Raw genomic sequence first — 21,065 nt, 5'->3', positions numbered from 1 at the left:
AATTTATGTTTCTTTGAGTCACGTTTTGTAATCTATTTGTAATTAGTTCTCCTTTTTGAGTCAAAACCTTTTCTGAAAACCTTAGTTTTATTTGGTTAGACGGTTGTTCCCAATGCTTGTAGGAGCGTAGTAAACCGCATGTTGTTTAAAGCAACATGGCCCGGTTTATGCTAATGCATGTTTTGGTGCGTAGCCCAATGTCTAATTCGATGGAATTAAGTGAGAGCACGCAATACGAGGAGGGACCCACGGCCGTGTGTCATGTAGGCCGTGAGTCACCTCCCCCCATGTGCACGGTTTTCAAGGCCCAATGGCCGTGTGTTTTTTGTCGTGTTTTGAGTTGTATGTAGCAATTGTATTTAGATCGAGTTGTATCTTTAATTTGTTGTTGTGTCGGCATGAAATGCCTGGGTTGTAATAGGTAGATCCCAACGGCTCCCCTTTCCCCTAAGCCCTGTTTGTTTGCTTTACATGTTGTTAGATCAATCAACCCACATGCTAAATTACAACTTTGACAAAGTTAGTTTAGTTGCATCTAAAACGACATAGAAATTGTTGTCACATGATAGGGTTAAAACAACGTTTGCATATCATACATCGCAGTAGCTATGACCTTGTTTGAACTCCGACACTTGACTTAGTAGAGGCCGTTATTGACGGGCGGGGTTGGGTGTCCTTATGGGCTTCCCAACACGTACCCTCACCCCTTACTCAAGATCTATGGTTTGTGGATCCGTCTAAATACCATTGGATTACGAGAGTCATTCAAATCGAGTGATATAGGGTACAAGTCTTTATCTTTAATCACTCGTAGTCGATGGGCTTTATGCTTTTCGATGAAAGGTGTAAAGTTGACTTGAACGGTTCCAAGTTCCCAAAAAACTTGGTGGCGACTCTAATTGGTCTTAATTCGATTCGAAAGAACCTCGAGTCGATTATGCCTGGTGTGGATCCCGCGGACGCAGTTCCCGAGGGCCTTGTCCACAACTGTTCTTTTATGTATTTCGCCGAGAAGGACCAGTAACGGCTGTTGTTTTAACCCTTTTCCTCCCCGATCTTCTGTCTTTTAAAAGTTCTTTCTCTACTTCCAATATACTCCGCCTGAAAATTTCCACTTCTTCCAAAAGAGACGCTCTTGACTCGTTGACATCTGACATCAACAAAATAGCCACCATCTCAAGCCATATAGGAATCCTCTCAACTTTCTTCTTAACCGCATACAATCCTTGCTCGTGCTTCCCTTCATATGTGAGCATGTGAAACATGGTGAAAAATCCCGATTCCTTATCAGCCTTGACATTCGCTTTCCATTCAAAATCAACATTCACGAATGTAAATGTGTTAATGAGAACTCCTTCTTTTGCTGTTTTCCTTGTCTCCAAAAAGTCAGAAAAACAATCAACCTACAGCTTGTACAAACAAAAAAAAGAATTAGAAAGCACGACTATACAATAACAAGTTTAAAACAATACAATAACTATGTTACAGCAATACAATAATTCTGACTGAAAATAGTATTTGTATATGATCAAGAGTTTGAAAAACGTACTGCAATCTTTGCAAGTCTGTAAAAATCGGATTTTTCCCAATCTTTATGCGACGTATGGTCCAGCACATCAACCGTCTTGTTCATAAAGTTCACACAAACACAAAAGTAGTACTTCTCTAAAGACAACGGGATGAAGACAAGGTCCACATCGATCTCAGAGTTTACAACATTTTCACCTAAATAATAGGACCAAAACTGCACTACCTTGTCTTTCTGGCTGTCAGTTACATCATCACTATCCCCTCCTTGCTCTAGCATGTCTTCAAAGATTCCCTATAAATACCATAAAACTGTGAAGAAAATTGAAGATAAATGATGAAACATTCTACAGTAACTGCACAATGAAAAACAGATCATACCATATGTTGTGTCCCAAGGAACATCATCACTGGCGCTTCTTTCTCCTTAACCTCCATGAAATTCAAGACAACTGACCAGGCAGCTATTATGCGCAACTCAGTGTAATTTTCGGGCTTCGTAGAAAGAATATCAGACCTATCCAAGATAGCATTGCCCGTAGAAAACAAAAGTTCACTGCAAAGCAGTAAAAAAAAGCTTAATAATATTTTAAAAACAATATTTAAAAAATAACTACCAGCAACAATGACTGAGTTTTTCATAATACAATAACTATGTTAATGTAATACAATAATCGATTATTGTACTACATTAACATAGTTATTGTATTATGAAAACTCAGTTATTGTAATTTGTAAAAAAGATAGAATAATTGAACTTGTAGAATACAATAACTGCAATACATTATTAGAATAATCACACAAACTTGTTCTCATTGAGTTTGGAGAAAAATGAACATACTCATTTGCGAGATTGTAATCATCCAAGAAACAATAATCAACAACCTGTTTCTTCTTGCTTGGCATAGCGCGTGTATATCTGCTGTTAGCCCTCATAACTTTTGAAACAACAACAAGATTTGTATCTGCCTTGCCACAGTTTATTGAGCAGCCAAGACCATCGAGTTCGGTCTACTACCTCGGCCTGATCTAATCATCCCAGCGCTCATAGGTGTATCAGGCATACTCTTTTTCACAGGCTCCGGAGTACCTACACCATCATCCGGTTCCTCTGCCATAACCCTAACAGCTTCCAAAGCATCTGCTTTAGCACTTGCCTCTTCCAACTCAGCTAGCTTACGCTTCTCAAGCAAAACAGGCAGCAAAGGTGCCTTTGTCTTTGTAAAATCATCAACCAAATCCAACAATTGTTTCCTAATTTTGTTGATATCGGCTAAAACCAAGATGGCAGCTATCTCAGCTCTATATATGATCCTTTTCAATGGGTCATGCAACTCTGATTTGAACAACTTCCCAGCATAAAACATCATATGAATCATGACAAAAACACCACAATCCAAATTCTGGGACCCTTCTGATTTCCACCCAAAAGCCACATTTACAAATTTGAAATTGCAGACCTCACTGCCTCTTTCAAAACCATTCTCGACAAGAAAACTACCAAGTATTTCAACCTGGTTACATTTTCAAATCAAAATTCATCACTCAAGAACAAAAAACATAACTAAAAGAAGTAGATGAAAACAAAAACTTATAATAAGGTACATACAATAGAGTTGGTAGCCAACACCCATATACTATCTTCAAAATCATCATATACACGATTGTCAAGATAGTCCACAGTCTTCCCCACAAAATTAACAACAACACATAAAAAATGATCTCCAAAATGAACAGGGATAAAAACCTGGCATGATAAAACAGGCGTACATAAACCTTTGATGTTCTGAACAATAAAATAATCAACAGAAGAAAGAAAGAAGAGAAAGGATTGGAAAAATTACCAAATCGGCACCAATGTCAAGAGAACCTTCGCTGTTCTCAATCACAGTGTCCCAAGCATTGCAAATTTCCTTTCTGTATAAATCTTTCTCATCATCAGCAGCTTTGATAAGCTTAAACAAAGAAGCCTATGAAAAATATTACCACACTATAAGAGAAAATGAAGTATCAAAATTGAAAAAACTTGGTTAACTGAATGCAATAACTACTATTCTGCTTTACAATAACTATCACAACAATAACAGCTTTCATAATACAATAACTGAGTTTTCATAATACAATAACTATGTTATTGTAATACAATAATCGATTCTTGTATTACGATAACATAGTTCTTGTATTATGAAAACTCAGTTATTGTAACTTGTAAAAAAGATAGAATAATTGAACTTGTATAATACAATAACTGAAATACAGTATTAGAATAATCACATAAAAAATAAACAAAATTGAAGAATAGTAAAATTGAAGAATAGGAAAACTGTTTTAGCTGAATAAAATAACAGCTAATATACTTTACAATAATCAAGTAACTACAATAGAATATTTGTCATAACCATTGTAAATTTACCGATGTAAATATATAAAAAAAATTTCACATACCGAATGACTTGTACAAAAAAAACTTCTTGTGGGGGATAACCCTTTCCCAACCTTGACCAGCATGTCATTAAGTAAAAATGACCAGCAATCAATCACATTCGGTGTGATCATAGTCTTAGCAGACAGTGAAATAATGTCATCTCGAGTTAACATGTTGTGAAATGAAAACACAACCAAATCCTCTCTGCCACATGGAAACAAATTATATAGTAAAGACAAAAACCCAAACAACAATAAAAGCTTTTAAAAAGTAGATATATTAGCAAAAAAAAAAAAAGAGAGGGAACGAAAAACATATAAAGCTTACCCAATTCGTAGGTCATGATCATGTAGAAAACAGTAATCGAGTACAGTCTTCCTCCGCATTAAAATAGGAGCAAAAAGCTCCTTGTACTTGCACAAAAAACAGAAACTACAACTGCCCTCAGGATTGGGTGATTCACAATCTAAATCACACCCTATACCACAATTCCCAAAAAACGTATAGGCATAACGTCTGAATCCAGCAGGTAAGCACTTATAACAGAATTATCTTGCATTCTATCCCCAACAACATCCTCGTTGACAACTTTGTTAACAACGTCATCCACACTACTCAAGTCCACATCTTCATTCTCAACATCAATATTATCAATGCCGTCATTAGTTGGCACCTCCTCATTCGGTTTCTCAACCGTTGCATCAGGGATCTTATTTTTAACTTTCTCCCGAGAATAAACCACCTTATATTTTTCTGGATCAAACGCTAAACCCCCATTCCTTTCATCTTTTCCCTTTTCATGCTCCCCCTTTTCATGCTCCTTGCAAAAACTTTCATACAACGGCAGTTTACTTCCCGCCTGTTTTATTTCCTCAGCTTTTTCACAAATAAAATTTAAATATTTAGTGAACAAAGAATCGTCGTCACTAATGAAAGCAGGAGTCGAAGAAACTGAAGTGGTTGTCGAAGAATCTTCAACTGTTGAAGAACCACACTCCTTTCTCATCGCTTCCTTCCGTTGCGTGTACAAATGGAGAAATATCTCAACATCCCTCTTCATCAAAAGATGTGCTTGGGAAACCTAGAAAAAAGAAAAAAAAAGAAAAAAAAGAATAATTATACTAAGTCTTTACAATAATTATACTAAGTCTTTACAATAATTTACAATAATTGAAAAAATAACTGCTACAAAGCTTTAAAATAACTACACTACACCTTTACAGTAACTACACAAAAATGATTGAAAGAATAATTGGAACTTAGATCAGCGGCCTTTACTCAAATAACATCATCAGTATCAAACAGTCAAAAGGCGAGTTCGGATACTTTTCCCAGTTCGGAGTTTATCTACGATCGCACATACCTCGGCAGCTTTTGCTTCTCTTAAGCGTTTGCAGACAGGATACACACCATTGACATATTCCCCATTCCCTAGCGAACCAGAATTGAGCTCTGAAATACCCCGACTAACAAAAGACTTCTCATCCCAGTGCTTGATAAGAGGAGTCTCAGAAGACATTGTCTATTCCTTAAAAGACATACGATGAAAGTATGCCACCATAATAACAAATATGCAACCACACAAAGTAGAGGACCCAGTTCTACACCGCTCAACACCTTCAACTAATTTATCAAACACATACCCACACCAATCAGAATGGTGGATACGTGAAACATCTTGCACCGCTTTAAGAATTGAAAAGTCAATTCCATAATTTGAAGGGGGAGCAAGGACAATGGACATAGTATAAAGTACAAACAGCCTCCGAAATTCATCTCCCCCATCATCCCTCATAGCAGTAATTGCATTTTAAACAGCAGGGATAGTAACATAATTTGTCCTTTCTACTTTAAACTTCTTCCGGAACTCAGCTTTCAACGTTTCTTGTGAAGACAATACACTATGTCCAGTGTAAACAACCTCAACCTTATCACCACCATTTGGCAATCCAAAAATATCATACACATCATCTTTTGACAGAAAAAATTTGACATCTCTTGCTTGAAAAATATGAGCAGTAGCATTAAACTGTTTTACAAACAATGGTATAACACCCAATGGTAAACTGTTCACTTTAAAATCAAGCAAACCACCAAATCCGATCTCAATTACAGCCTTTCGCTGATTTGGACCAAGTTGTTTTACCAGATTAACCAAACCATTAGGATGACAACTCACTTTAATGTTTGCAGCACTGAAAATGGAAAATCAAGCAAAATATAAAAAGAGTAACACATCAAATAAACAGAAACTCATAACAAGGGGGCAAGACACATATACTCACATGTTCAATCTTGGAGTTCCAGGAACCTTACTGAGCTTCTTTTTTGGAAAATTTACTTTTGAGCGTTTCAAATCAGCTTTATTACCATCTTCAGGCTTCCTGCTACGTTTAGGACCCATTAGTTTTTATCACTGAGCAACAGAATACAAAATTATCAGAATAAACACAAAAAATATGACAACAACTAATACAATAATTGAGTTTTAATAATACAATAATCAGCATACAGTAATACAATAACTGGACTTGACTAAAATGATAACTGATACCCGTCGTGAGGTGTCAAAAATAATATTTATAAAATCCAACTACAACTATAGCTAGCGGCGGTCGGGTCGAACCACAGAGAGGCAGACGTAATTTCTAGTTGTTTAAATTCGGTCTAAGGTAACAAAAGGTGGGGGTTTGATTGGGTTTGGTTTATAGCTAATAACAATAAAAGAAAAGTAAACTAATGAAATATATAAAATCAAGTATAAAAGAGGTACTAGGATGGTCGGTTCGTTATAGTTTCGGCGGCAAAGATATTAAACAGTCTAAATCAAACACATGAGGCGGGAAATAAAGAGGTCCTCTCGGTCCACTCTTAACAAATAGCATCTTTCGATCTCGCTATAGGTCCCTAATATCACTAATACTAACTTTCGTTCTGAAAAGTGATTTACGGTCTAAACTTTACCTATCTTCCGATCTCATCATAGTTTAGTCATTTTAATTGGTGATCTAGCAACTATCCCTATCTCTTGATCTAATGGGTCAGCCATATCCTAAGCATTCAACTAGTCGTGTGCACTCGATTCGTCGAATAAAGAATTAAAACAATTAAAACGAAAATAAAACCTCACGTGGTCAGTCGATCGACCGGGTAGGGTGGTCGATCGACCGACACGCGAATCAGGCCGTGTTCATTATATTGCCGCCTACACTACAATTCCCCTACATCCTAGCACAAACTATTTAGCTACTCATACTAAGGATGATAACAACAATAAAACTAACAAAATAGACAGAAGAATTCATGCTTGAAATAATAGAACAGACAATTAACATAAACGATAATTGGCTTGGATTCTAACTAACAATTCTATATCTAACAACGCAATAAAGATGAACTGAAAGTAGAGCAAGGAAGGAATACTCGAAAATTGCGGAAGAATAGTAACGGAATGATTAGAAGTATGAATGAAAATCCGATGCAACCAATATTCCAAACCCTAACTATGATATTCTAAAATTGAATGTGAAACTTAGATAAAAACTCGATCAAAACTGGATGCCTCAGATTCGATGTTCTAGGTTACGTTATATAGCAAACATACGTAACACTTATTATCAAAACCTAAACATAATGGGCTTCAAGTTCCTCGATCTTTTAATTCTCGTCTGGGATAGCAGCTTGGTCGATCGACTAAGCATGGCAATGATCGATCGATCGCTCTTGATGTCTGATAGCTTACGGAACCGCAGGATGGTCGATCGACCGAAGGTAGTGGTCGATCGACTGGTTTAGATGCTACTTGACTTCTATAATCTCGTGGATTTGTCTTTTGGGCCTTGAATTGCGCACCAAGCTCGTTCCTTAAGTGAATACTTCACGTCAAATGCAATGGAGGATACTCGGGGACGGATTTAGCTCGATTTCCGCTAGATTCGTCACATTTCTGCAATAAAGTACAAAAACACGAAAGTAGACGGAAATAGGGGAAATGGTAGCTTAAACTACACAAATGAGCTCTGAAATGCGTGTAAAATGGGATGTAAAACATCATATAAAAGACACGCATCAAACTTCCCCAAACCAAACCCTTGCTCGTCCCCAAGCAAGAACTAGACTTGATCTAATAACCTAATGGAACGAGTTCAATCTCAGAGCGAAATGCAACATGTAAAGCCTAAACCAATTTAATGAAAAACCAACAATCAATTAGCAAATGAATCATGCAAGCGAGTTATGGAGTCGTTAAAAACTGCTGAACCGTCAACCATAGAGACTTATCAAATCGGACTCTCACGGGTCGCTCATATCACTTAAATAAGCACATGTGAATAATGTAAAGATGGAAAGAATTCATTTGTAGTGACACTCACCTAACTACGACCTATAAGAACATGCCTGCAATATAATATGAAAGCAATCTCTATGACCGTACATATGCATTCCAACCAACACAAGACCATGACACATGCCAAGGTATATATGTGGATATGTGAGGTATGGGTAAGAAGAGGCAAAACATTTATGAAAAAGTGGAGGTACAGGTGATCAAGCTAGTACCGAAACGGAACCATATGGCAACATCCAACTTCTTGCTCAAAAACAAATGAAACGGTGCTATAGCAAGCACAAATCTCACAATCTCCAGGTATAAAGGTAATCAACTAACTCCCCATAATATATGGATAATATATGGGAGCAAAAATCGCCAAAAGATAAGGATTTGAATTATGCGAATTTGATTTCTTTTTCTTTCTCTCGAACCTCGGTCGATCGACCTATAATGCCAGTCGATCGACCGCTTAAACAGTACACATGCGTTTCTCTTTCTTTTTGAATCATTTTTTTCACTTCTTTTGTTTTCTATTTTTTTTCTTTCCTTCCTTTCTTTTCATTCTCCCAACTAAATCTCAATAAGACTCGTGGATATGCATATATGATTCTACTAATAACATGTCAATTAGCAAGGCTTAGGCAAAAAAAAACAGATGCAAATGCAATGTCATCCTTGAAATACTACCGTTCCGACTCAACCTATATGCTAAAATAAACGTGCATTTTATTTGAATTTTTTTGAATTTTTTCAATTTTTTTTGGATTTTTGAATATAAGAATGAAATAAACAATGCAAAACAAAATGTAAACGTGAATGCAAGCAAATGATATGCGACGCAAAACCCTTCCCCAAACCAAATCGCACAATGTCCCCATTGTCCAAAATCATGTAATGAAGAAAAGAGAAATGGGAATTTGCGAGAAAATTTAAACAAATAAAACATGACATGAAGTGGAAATCGGGAACTTACAAGACTTTAAGCGCAGCAAAGGAAACCTCCCCAAACCAGCGTGAGCTAGGAGGCTTCAGTAGCCAGCAGTGCTACTAATAAGTACCTGAAAGACAAAACAAAACCCACGCATAAAATAGAGAAGGACACTAATGAAGCGGTATTATGTGCATAATTGGGAAAAATAGAAGAAATAAATAAAATGACGGAAGATAAAGTGGAGTAGAAAACTCCCTTAAGTCAGCAAATCGACCAAACATAGCATGAGAGAGGTCGTAAACAGGTACAACAGTGCAGGTCGGTCGATCGACCACATCACTCAGTCGATCGACCGAGGTGAAAGGAACAGTAGCTCCTGGAACCTGCAAATCAGTCGATCGACCACTCAGGCCAGTCGATCGACTGAAAATACTGCTGTTACTTCTTATTTCTTCGTGTTTGCTCAATTACTTGAGCTAAAGAGGTCTAAAACCCTGCAAATGCACAATAATACGCGCCCAAAATTGCGCAAAACCCAAACTAAAGTCTAAAACGTATAAAATCCTAAGCAAGCAAAATAAAATGCGAAGTTTCGCGCAAACAAAAGTGTAAAGGGTGTCTAACAAAAGCAAATAAAAAGTTTGGAAAACATGTGATCAACTAGTAGTTGATCAAGAACGGCCACGGAATGGCCCACTTCGTCGGCTTCTGGCTACTAGAGATAGCCTCAACGGTGCTTATCTTCTCAGTTGCACCCTTCTTAGCTTCCACGTCCGTATGGCTCAACGGATCAACACTTTCATCATCTCCCCAGTCGATGACCTCTTCTTGCTCATCAAAGTCCAAGTCGGAATTCCGTGCCTTGACCGGCTCGTCATCAACTTCCCCATCGGTGGCATAGCTAAGGCAGCCAAGACCTCCTCGTGAAATGATTGGCTTCTTCGCAGCTAGAGTGACTTGCAGCTCTTCCTTCCCCAAACCAGCTCCTGCAATATCAGAAATAGACAAATCTTCCTCCAATTTGCTCCTAATCTGGGGCGGAGGGGTTACAACAGAATAGAGACAGGGCATATCGGAAGACAAAGTACGATTTCTTGTCGAAACCGTATTACAAGTCACAGGCCACATGGGGTCCTTTTTCTTAGTAGGTTGGGCAAAGACAATAGAATGCTTGCCTACTTTAAAAGTCAAGGTACCTAGACCAACATCAATAACTGCACCAGCAGTGTGCAGAAATGGCCTACCCAAAATAATGGGAATGTGGGCATCCTCAGGCATGTCAAGTACAACGAAGTCGGCGGGGAAGAAAAACTTCCCTATTTCGACAGGGATGTCCTCTAAGACTCCTATTGGCTGGACCGCAGATCGGTCAGCCATCTGTACTGTCATATCTGTCACTGTGAACCTAGTCAATTTGAGCTTCCTAGCAAGGCTCGGGGGCATGACACTTATACTAGCTCTTAGGTCACATAATGCCTTCTCAATAGAGAAGGTACCTATATTGCAAGGAACAGAAAAGCTACCCGGGTCAGCTAGTTTATGGGGTGCAGTGTGAGACAGATAAGAACAAGTTTCCTCAGTTAGTGCTACATTATGCACTGTTTCAAGTGACTTTTTCTTAGACAGGAGTTGTTTCATGAATTTAGTGTAGGCAGGCACTTGATTGACCAACTCAAGGAAAGGAACTTGTACATTTAAACTACGAATAACCTTTTCAAATTTATTGAAAGATACTTGTTCCTTTGTCGCACTAGTCTCTCTGGATATGGGGCTGAGAGAAGCACCTTAGCCCTCTCCTCTAAGTCTCGCATGCCGGCATCCGTGGACTTAGGCTGAAAGTCCACCACCTTCTCCTTATTGAAGCTTGAATCCTCCTCAGACCGTCTCAAATGTGAGCCATTGACCGACATTGGGTCGAACTTCGGAATCGGGATGGGCCCATCAGCACTCGGGTCTTGCCCCGATACTTTCGGAGTTGTCGAACCCCGGAACAAATGGTCTCTCAAATTGTCGGGCAATGAAGGACGAAATTTCTCAATATTAGCAGGGGCCTCAGTCGATCGACCACCTTGCTCAGTCGATCGACTGAGGTGTACAGTTCCAGAAGCTCCTATAACCCGCATATCAGTCGATCGACCGGGTATATCAGTCGATCGACTGATGTACCTGGTAGACGCCTTGTTTTTGTTATTTTTCGTTAAAGCTTTCTTTTGACTCGGTTCCACCTCATTCTTTCCAGGGGCATCCTTGACCATAGCAGGCCCCTCCAGGGTAGACCCACTCCTCAAAGTAATGGCATTCAGGGTCTCTTTCTGGTCAGTTTGAGTTGGTAAGTGTCCGGGAGCTCGAGTGGTACTCTTACTAGCCAATTGAGCAATTTGGCTCCCTAGTAGCTTCATCCCGTCCTCTTTAGCTTGGGACTCCTTCAGCAGCAAGTTCTTAAACTCAGCAAAATCGGAATTCTGGGATTGTTGCTGCTGCGGCACATAGGGAGGTTTTTGGTATTGTTGTTGCTTGTGATGAGGGGGCACATAAGCTTGCTGTTGTTGCTGTTGTTGTGGAGGTTGAGTCGGATTTAGGACATTCTGGCTACTCGACCTCAAGTTGGAGTGGACATTCGGCTCATAGTACGTGTTTGTCTGCCTATAGTGTTGAAAGGCAGCACAAGACTCAAAGGGGACAGAACAATTTTTCCGAGACATGCCCCTCGGCTCCACATCTTCTACTGAGACGAAAGGACCGTCTCAAAAAAGATTAACATGGTACATCCCTCCTTTAGAAGCTCCTCCCAACTCATATTTGTCAAACCTTGCAGTGAGAGCTTCTAGTGCAGCAACAGAGGAAGATTCAGCAGCTCTCCTCTGGTTTCCTCTCGAATTCCCATATTCAGCCTTATGAGTGGCCAAATCATCGATGATCTTCCACGCCTTAGTCTCTCCCATGTTCTCAGAAAATCGGCCATTGGCTGCAGCATCCAAAATAGCCCTCTGATCGTCATACAGCCCATTGTAGAACTGGTTGCAAAGACTCCATTTTTCGAACCCATGGTGCGGTATGGTTCGCACCAGTTTCTTGAAACGGACCCATGCTTCATGGAAGTTCTCATCAGGCCCTTGTTTAAAGCTCGTGATCTGAGCTCTAATGGCATTCGTCTTCGAGGCAGAGAAGTACTTTTTGTAGAATGCCAGGGCTAAGGAATTCCAGTCGGTGATCCCATGATCGGCTCGGTCCAGATCTCTATACCACTCTCTTGCAGCGTCACGAAGAGAGAAAATGAACATGGTCTCCTTGATCTGATCTTGGGTCACACCGGCCGGCGGGGGTATAGAGCAGCATGAATCAATAAAAATCTCCATGTGCTTGGCTGCATCTTCATTTGCAGCTCCCGAACGGTTTCTCTCAACCAGGTTAATATAGGAAGGCTTTGGCTCGAATTTTCTCGCCTCCCAAGGTAGTTCGAATCCTTTGTAGAGATTCGCAGTTGTAGGCTACGAGTGACTAGCAATGGTTGCTTCTTCACCATGACTGGGATTTGGAGAAGTAACTGTCTCTGGTGAAGAAATTGAAGCAGAGATGTAGGTGGATCTCCTTGACAGAGCGTTTCGTAGTAGCTTGACAGAGTACTCGGCTCTTCCTCTCGTCGGTAATACCCTTTGTGATCGTCTCAACTCGCGCAAGGATTTCTCGATCTCAGGATTTAATGGTACTAGTTCACCACCCCGTGACTGCGCATAACAAAAAAACTACAAAAAGAATATAAGAAAAGTTTAAGGAACGGAAGTCCCTTAAACTAAAGAAAAACTAAATAAAAACAACTAAAAAATAGAACAATTGCCTCCCCGGCAACGGCGCCAAAATTTGATACCCGTCGTGAGGTGTCAAAAATAATATTTATAAACTCCAACTACAACTATAGCTAGCGGCAGTCGGGTCGAACCACAGAGAGGCAGACGTAATTTCTAGTTGTTTAAATTCGGTCTAAGGTAACAAAAGGTGGGGGTTTGATTGGGTTTGGTCTATAGCTAATAACAATAAAAGAAAAGTAAACTAATGAAATATATAAAATCAAGTATAAAAGAGGTACTAGGATGGTCGGTTCGTTATAGTTTCGGCGGCAGCATATTAAACATGTCTAAATCAAACACATGAGGCGGGAAATAAAGAGGTCCTCTCGGACCACTCTTAACAAATAGCATCTTTCGATCTCGCTATAGGTCCCTAATATCACTAATACTAACTTTCGTCCTGAAAAGTGATGTACGGTCTAAACTTTACCTATCTTCCGATCTCAGCATAGTTTAGTCATTTTAATTGGTGATCTAGCAACTGTCCCTATCTCTCGATCTAATGGGTCAGCCATATCCTAAGCATTCAACTAGTCGTGTGCACTCGATTCGTCGAATAAAGAATTAAAACTATTAAAACGAAAATAAAACCTCACGTGGTCAGTCGATCGACCGGGTAGGGTGGTCGATCGACCGACACGCGAATCAGGCCGTGTTCATTATATTGCCGCCTACACTACAATTCCCCTACATCCTAGCACAAACTATTTAGCTACTCATACTAAGGATGATTGAAGCGTGTTATTTATATGATGTTTTACATCCCATTTTACACGCATTTCAGAGCTCATTCTTGTAGTTTATGCTACATTTCTCCCTATTTCCGTCTACTTCCGTATTTTGTACATTATTGCAGAAATGTGGAGAATTCAACGGGAAATCAAGCCAAATCCGTCCCCGAGTAATCTGCATTGCAAATGACGTAAAGGAATTGCTTAAGGAACGAGCTTGGTGCGCAATTCAAGGCCCAAAAGACAAGTCCACGAGTTAAAATAAGTCAAGTAGCAGCTCATCCAGTCGATCGACCGTCACCTTCAGTCGATCGACCAATGTTCGGTTCGAAGCTGTTCTTCTGAGGAGCGATCGATCGACCGACCTTGTCGATCGATCGACGAGATCGCTATTCCAGACGTAAATTAAAAGACCGTGAATCTTGAAGCCCGTGAAGTTTAGGTTTAGGAAATAAGGTGTTACGTTGATTGCTATATAACGTAACATAAACAATCAAGCTTTCATGGGGGTTTTTATCGAGTTTTACATCTGGTTTTACATACAGTTCTATACCTAAATAATTAGGGTTCGGGATATTGTCTTGCATCGAATTTTCGTTTGTGCTCTGAATCATTCCGTCAAAATTCCTTTGAAACTTCGGTATTCCTCTGTCTTCATTCAGTTTCTTTGCCTTATTATTGTTTTAGTACAGAAATTGTTAGTTAGTTCCTAAAGCCAATTATCGTTTATGTTATTCGCTTATTTAATCGTTGCAAATATGAATCCAGTAGTTTATTCCGTCTATAATATTGTTATTCCTGCTATAGTCATGAGTAGCTAGTTAGTTCGTGCTAGGATGTAGGCGATTTACGGCAGAGGCGGCATTAGATTAGAAAGGACTGTTTCGCGTGTTGGTCGATCGACTGACATTGCCAGTCGATCGACTGACCTCGTAGGGTTTTATATTCGTTTTAATTGTTTTAATCTTGTATTTAACGAATCGAATGCATGCGACCAGTTAGATACCTATTTTGTGACTGACCCATTAGATCGAAAGATAGGGAAGGTTATTAGACCATCAATTAAATCGACTAGACTGTGCTAAGATCGAAAGATAGGTATAGTTTAGACCGTTAGTCACTTTTCAGGACGAGAGTTAGTATTAGTGACATTAGGGACCTATAGCGAGATCGAGAGATGCTATTTGTTAAGAGTGGACCGAGAGGACCTCTTTATTTCCCGCCTTACCTGTGTTTGATTCAGACCGACTTAGTTTGCTGCCGCCGAAGCTATAATGAACCGACCATCCTAGTACTCTTCTTTTATCTGTTTAAATCGTTAATTTAATTTATTGTCTTTATTTACTCTTAGCTGTAGACCAATTCAAATCAACCCCCACACTGCCATCAGTAGATCGAACTTAGACAACTAGAATTTACAAGCGCCTCCTTGTGGTTCGACCACTGTTACCACTAGCCTAGGTTAGTCTTAATAGGAGATTATAAATTTTATCTTTGGTACTCACAACGACGGGTATCAAATTTTGGCGCCGTTTTGGGGAGGCAATAGTCCTAATTTTAGTTGTTTTTATTTTTAGTCTTTCTTAGTTTAAGGGACATCCGTTCCTTAAACTTTTCTTATATTCTTTTGTAGTTTCTTCTTTATGCGAGATCACGGGGTGGAGAATTAGTACCGTTGAACCCCGAGCTTAAAAGATCCGTGCGCGAGTTGAGACGAACACAAAGGGTATTACCGACAGAGGAAGAGCTGAGTACTCTGTCAAGCTATTACGAGAACGATCTGTTCGAAGAAGACCCACGGTCTTCACCCGTTTCCACTTCTTCGGCCCGAGACGATTACTTCTCAGAAATTCCAGTCATGGCCGAGGAAGCAAGTATAGCTAGTTATTCCGAGCCGACATCCGACAATTTATACAAGGGGTTGAATTACCAGGAGATGCCGGAAATTCGAACCAAAGCCTCGCTTATATTACTATGGTCGAGAGAAATCGGTTCGGGGAGCTAAATGAAGATGAAGAGCAAGGCATATAGAGACCTTTATTGACTACTTTCTGCTCCATTCCCCCACCCGGTGGCGTGACCAGGACCAAATCAAGGATACCATGTTCATCTTCTCCCTTCGTGATCTTTGCAAGGGAATGGTATAGAGATTTGGACCGGACCGCTCGAGAGATCACCGATTGGAATACATTGGCATTGGCATTCTACAAGAAGTACTTTTCTGCTTCAAGGACGATCGCTATTAGAGCTCAAATCACGGGCTTTAAACAAGGGCCGGATGAGAATTTCCACGAGGCATGGGTCCGATTCAAGAAGTTAGTGCGAACCATACCGCACCATGGGTTCGAAAAGTGGAGTTTGTGCAATCATTTCTACAATGGGTTGTACGATGATCAGAGGGCCATTTTGGATGTGCGCAGCCAATGGAAGATTCGCTGAAAATTTGGGAGCAAACAAGGGGTGGAAGATCATTGACGATCTAGCTACCCACAAGGTCGAGTATGGGAATTCGAGAGGGAACCAGAGGAGAGCTGCTGAATCTTCCTCTGTTCGCACTTGAGGCTCTCACCGCGAGATTTGACAAGTATGAGCTAGGAGGAGCTTCTAAAGGTGGGATATACCAAGTCAATCTTTGTGTCGACGGTCCTTTCGTCGTGAAAGGTGTGGAGGTGAGGGCCATGTCTCGAAAAACTGCCCTAGTCCCTTCGAATCTTGTCGCCTTTCAACACTATAGGCGAGACCAACACCTACTATGAGCCGAACACCCATCCGAACTTGAGTTGGAGGAGCCAAAATGTCCTTAACCCAACTCAAGCTCCACCCAAACAACAACCTTATATACCACCTCATCAAAAGCAACAAAGAATATCAAAAGCCCCCTTATGTGCCGCAAGAAACAACAAACACAGAATTCTGAATTTTTCGAGCTTAAGAATCTGTTCTTTGAAGGAGTCCCAAGCAAGAGAGGCCGGGATGAAGTTACTAGAGAGCCAAATTGCTCAACTGGCTAGTAAAAGTAACACTCGAGCTCCCGGACATTTACCCACTCAACCCGAACAAAAGGAGACCCTAAATGCCATCACTTTGAGGAGCAGGTCCACCCTTGATGGGCCTGCCATGGTTGAGGACGCTGTTGAAAAAGACGAGCCGGAAACAAGTCAAGAGAAAGCTTCAACGAACAAATCAAAGAAAAAGACGTCGCAGGGGTATTTGATCGATCGATCGATATACCTAGTCGATCGACTGAAGCACGGGTTACAGGAGCTTCTGGAACTGTACATCTCAGTCGATCGACTGAGGAGAGTAGTCGATCGACTGAGATCGCTGTTGATGCTGAAGAATTTCGTCCTTTAATGCCAAATAACCTACGAGACCACTTGTTCCGAGGTACCACGATCCCAAAGGTGTTAGGACCGGACCGAGTGCTGATGGGTCGGTCCCGCCCCAAGTTCGACCCAATGACGGTTAATGGTTCTCATTTGAGACGATCTGAGGAGGGGTCTAGCTTCAACAAAGAGAAGGTGACGGACTTTCAGCCTAAGTCCAAGGATGCCGGTGCGCGTGAATTGTAGGAGAGGGCTAAGGTACTCCTTACAGCCCCATATCCGGAGACACTACTACAAAAAAGGTCTGTAGGAGCGCTTACTCTGCGGCGCTATATGAGAAAAGTGCTGACTTGGGTAAGTTAGATGCAAATCAAAACGTTTTTTTATAAGCGTCTCATAATTGCGTTGTAGAAATACCGCGGTACACATTATTTGGAAAATTTCAACTCTTTCAAATTTCCCACAAACACCAAACCCCTAAAAAAAAGAATGAAAAAAACCAATCACTTTCACATTGAGCGCAGCGAACGGAGGTGGAGCAGCAGTTGGAACCTAACTTTGAATCAATTGAAACCTGACTTTGCATATTCATCTTCAAAAGGTAAATTTTCTTCTCTTCGATCCATTCTCCTGCTTAATTTGGTTTAGTCTTTCCTTTTGCAATTGAATAGTGTTGATGTTCTTTCTATTCTATCAAGTTAATGTCATAATTGGCTTAAAAATCAAATCATTATGTGTTATTTATCTCACTAATTCAATTATTGATATTGTTATTCTACTTTTAATCAAACCAAATGAATTTCTACTCAATTTGAGATTATTTTGATTATGGTTCATCCAATTTAGACTAATTTTGTATCAAATTTATTTCTGAAGAATTTATTAAGACTACTTTTGTAATTGAAAATCTATAAAATGCAGGAACATGTTATTTTTCGTCAATATTCATATATAAGTTTGTTCTGCTACACAAAATAATGAAATTACCATACATGTGAATGTCATCTTATAACTTCATTAAATAAATTTTAGTTTTGAAGAAATATGTTGAATTAGGATTAAGTAGGTGGAAACAAACTGGATGTGCCTCCATTTTTCCAAGTGTGTATACTCACCACTAACTTTAAATCTTTATAATGAAGGAGTCATCTCTGGTTTTGCTAAACAGAGAAAGTAAGACCGGTGAAAATTCTAATGTTTTCAGGGAGGATGGGCAAGTCATGAAGCTTAAGGATTAGTCGCTCTCAAGAAGAGCAAAGAAGCTTAGATTGGAACAATAAATGCCTACAACAAGAGACTGGTACACCGCCTTTTGAACTTGGTGCCCATGTGCTTTTGGTAGTTAGTAACTCAAAGTGTTTATGAATGATCTTATAACGATGTAGAACATGTTGAAAATGTAGGTTGAAGGTCCTCAAGATGAGTCAGACAAATCAAGGTCTGAAGGTAATGACGAGGACGATTGTTATGACAGTGGCGAGGTGAATAAACTTACTTTGATGATAAGATCATTGTTATCCTATCCTGACTTGGTTTTGCTACTAGCCTCGTACTTTTAGAGCTAGTAGCGAATTACTAATTTCTTGTGTTTGATCTTAAGTATGATGATTAATATCACCTCTTGTTAGTGGAATCGTTTGTGTAGTTCCCGTTTATTACTCATGTTGTGGTTGTGTAATTTTCTGTAGTCTACCTCTTCTCAATTGTATACGAGTAATTTTGAAGGATCACTGTCGTCCTTTGGGAGAAGCTTAAAGCGAAGTCTCCTACAAGGACATAATTTTACTTGAAATGTCACCAGCATGAAATCAAAGCTAGTGTGTAACGGTCGACTTGCGTTGCTGAAGCCTAAGGGGTTAGTATATATACAACTATACAAGCTCTTCATAATGTTTTCATTATTGACTTGTTGTATATTCTGTATTGAAGTCAATGTTTGTTTGATTATACTTTCTTTGAATTGCTGTAGTACTTTGGGAAGATTAGTTTAGTTCAGTCCAACATTTTTTTTTATCTTGAATCTTCGTTTCTTTAGTTAAAATGAAGGTAAACTATAGCTAGAATTAAAGATGGTGGAATTAGTTATTCACTAGAGTATATGGCACATCATTTTAATTGTAGGTACGTAGCCTTGAATAACCAAATGCTTCTTTTGTTTTAGTAACATGATTATTTTCCTGTTTATTGCAGATTAAGATCTCGAGGAGAGCAGGAAAGAAAATTTGCATCGTGGGTTGTCAAATGAAACAAGTTCATATCTAGATGAAGTATAAAAATTAGTACTTTAGTCACATTTTTCATTCAGTGTTTTTCTTTAGATATTTTTCATGTTGTAATTTTGGATTGTGATGTATTCCGTACGATTTTTAATATTTGAATGCGAGCTGAATTATCTTTTTGAGAATTGTAATGATTGTTGTTATCAGCTTTGATAAAATAAAAGTTAATAATTTCAGCTCTATTGAGTAATTTTGGGGTTTTAATTTGGTTACCATGGTATAGTAAGAACGCCAAAAAAGAGCTATAGTACGTTCAATAAAAGCATAGCCATTGCTTATGTTGCCACGCTTAAAAGCGCCGCAAAATCTCAAAATTTAGCGCGTCCAGGTAGGCGGCGCTATATTGACCTTATACCGACGTTAATGAAAAGCGTCGCCATAGGGTGTAGCGGCATAGGCTAAGCCGGCGCTTTTATTAGCGTCGGTATTGACCTTTACGGCGCTATTTAGCGTCGCTATAGCCATTTAAAAGCGCCGCAAAATACCTGTTCTGTAGTAGTGAGAGACTCGTGTCGACCAAGGAACAGGTATTTTTCAGTAAGTTTGAGAAAGTTATCCGTAGTCTGAATGTTCAGGTACCTTTCCTTGAGTTAGTTAACCAAGTGCCCGCTTATACTAAATTTATGAAACAACTGTTGTCCAAAAAGCGGTCACTTGAAACAGTGCACACTGTCGCACTTACTAAAGAGTCTTGTTCTTATCTGTCTCACACTGCGCCCCATAAGTTAGAGGACCCGGGTAGCTTTTCTGTCCCTTGCAAAATAGGTACCTTCTCAATTGAGAAGGCATTATGTGACCTAGGGGCTAGTATAAGCGTCATGCCCTTGAGTTTAGCTAGGAGGCTTAAGTTGACCCGGTTTGCTATCACAGACATGACAGTTCAGATGGTTGACCGATCTGCGGTCGAGCCTATAGGAGTCCTAGAGGACATACCCGTCCAAATAGGGAAGTTTTTCTTCCCTGTTGACTTTGTTGTCCTTGACATGCCTGAGGATGCCCATATACCTATCATCTTAGGAAGGCCGTTTCTGCACACTGCTGGTGCAGTCATTGACGTAGGCTCTGGAACTTTGACCTTCAAAGTTGGGAAACATTCTATTATTTTTGCCCAACCTGCTAAAAAGAAGGACCCCATGTGGCCTGTTACATGTAATACGGTTTCTGAAAAGAAGTCGTACTTTGTGCTCCCGAATTGCTCTGTCTCTATTACTACTTCGCATTAACCTCTCCGCCCCCTGATTGGGAGCAAAATGGAGGAAGAATCTGTTGTTTTAGATAATGCAGGAGCTGGTTTGGGGAAGGATGAGCTGCAGGTCACTCCAGCCACGACAAAGCCTATCATTCAAAGAGGAGGTCTTGGATGCCTAAGCTATGGGACCAATGAGGAAGTGGAAGATGAGCCAGTCAAGGTGAGATGGTCTGATTTGGAGTCTGACGATTCCAAGGAAGACCTTGATTTGGGAGGTGACGAAGTTGATCAGCTGAGCTCTCCGACTGTTGAAGCTAAGAAGGGTGCAGCTGATAAGATGAGCACCATTGAGGCTACCTCTAGTAGCCAGAAGCCAACGAAGTGGGCCATACCGTGGTCCTTCTTGATCAACTATTAGTTGATCGATTTCGTTATAAACTTTTCTTTATTTGCTTTGTTAAGACAATTTTATTGCTTTT

The 21,065-nt window shown here is 39.8% G+C and overlaps 1 long non-coding RNA gene and 1 other non-coding gene across 4 annotated transcripts; both read left to right on the top strand.

Moving 5' to 3' along the window:
* Nucleotides 1-12,255: 12,255 nt before the first annotated feature.
* LOC141635926 (small nucleolar RNA R71) lies at nucleotides 12,256-12,362 on the top strand. Its single transcript, XR_012540579.1, has one exon. It is a non-coding gene; the product is annotated as a small nucleolar RNA R71 (small nucleolar RNA).
* A 5,048-nt stretch (nucleotides 12,363-17,410) lies between these two features.
* LOC141634163 (uncharacterized) lies at nucleotides 17,411-19,522 on the top strand. 3 transcript variants are annotated; one of them, XR_012538921.1, is made up of 5 exons: nucleotides 17,416-17,719; nucleotides 18,323-18,418; nucleotides 18,522-18,599; nucleotides 18,807-18,973; nucleotides 19,309-19,522. It is a non-coding gene; the product is annotated as an uncharacterized LOC141634163 (long non-coding RNA). The 3 variants fall into 3 exon arrangements; XR_012538920.1 differs by having other exon boundaries at nucleotides 17,411-17,719; nucleotides 18,261-18,418; nucleotides 18,522-18,973; XR_012538919.1 differs by having other exon boundaries at nucleotides 17,413-17,719; nucleotides 18,522-18,973.
* The last annotated feature ends 1,543 nt before the right edge of the window (nucleotides 19,523-21,065 follow it).

Source organism: Silene latifolia, chromosome Y (assembly GCF_048544455.1).
Source record: "Silene latifolia isolate original U9 population chromosome Y, ASM4854445v1, whole genome shotgun sequence".
Lineage (NCBI taxonomy): Eukaryota > Viridiplantae > Streptophyta > Magnoliopsida > Caryophyllales > Caryophyllaceae > Silene > Silene latifolia.
This window is presented reverse-complemented; position numbering and strand designations above follow the sequence as displayed.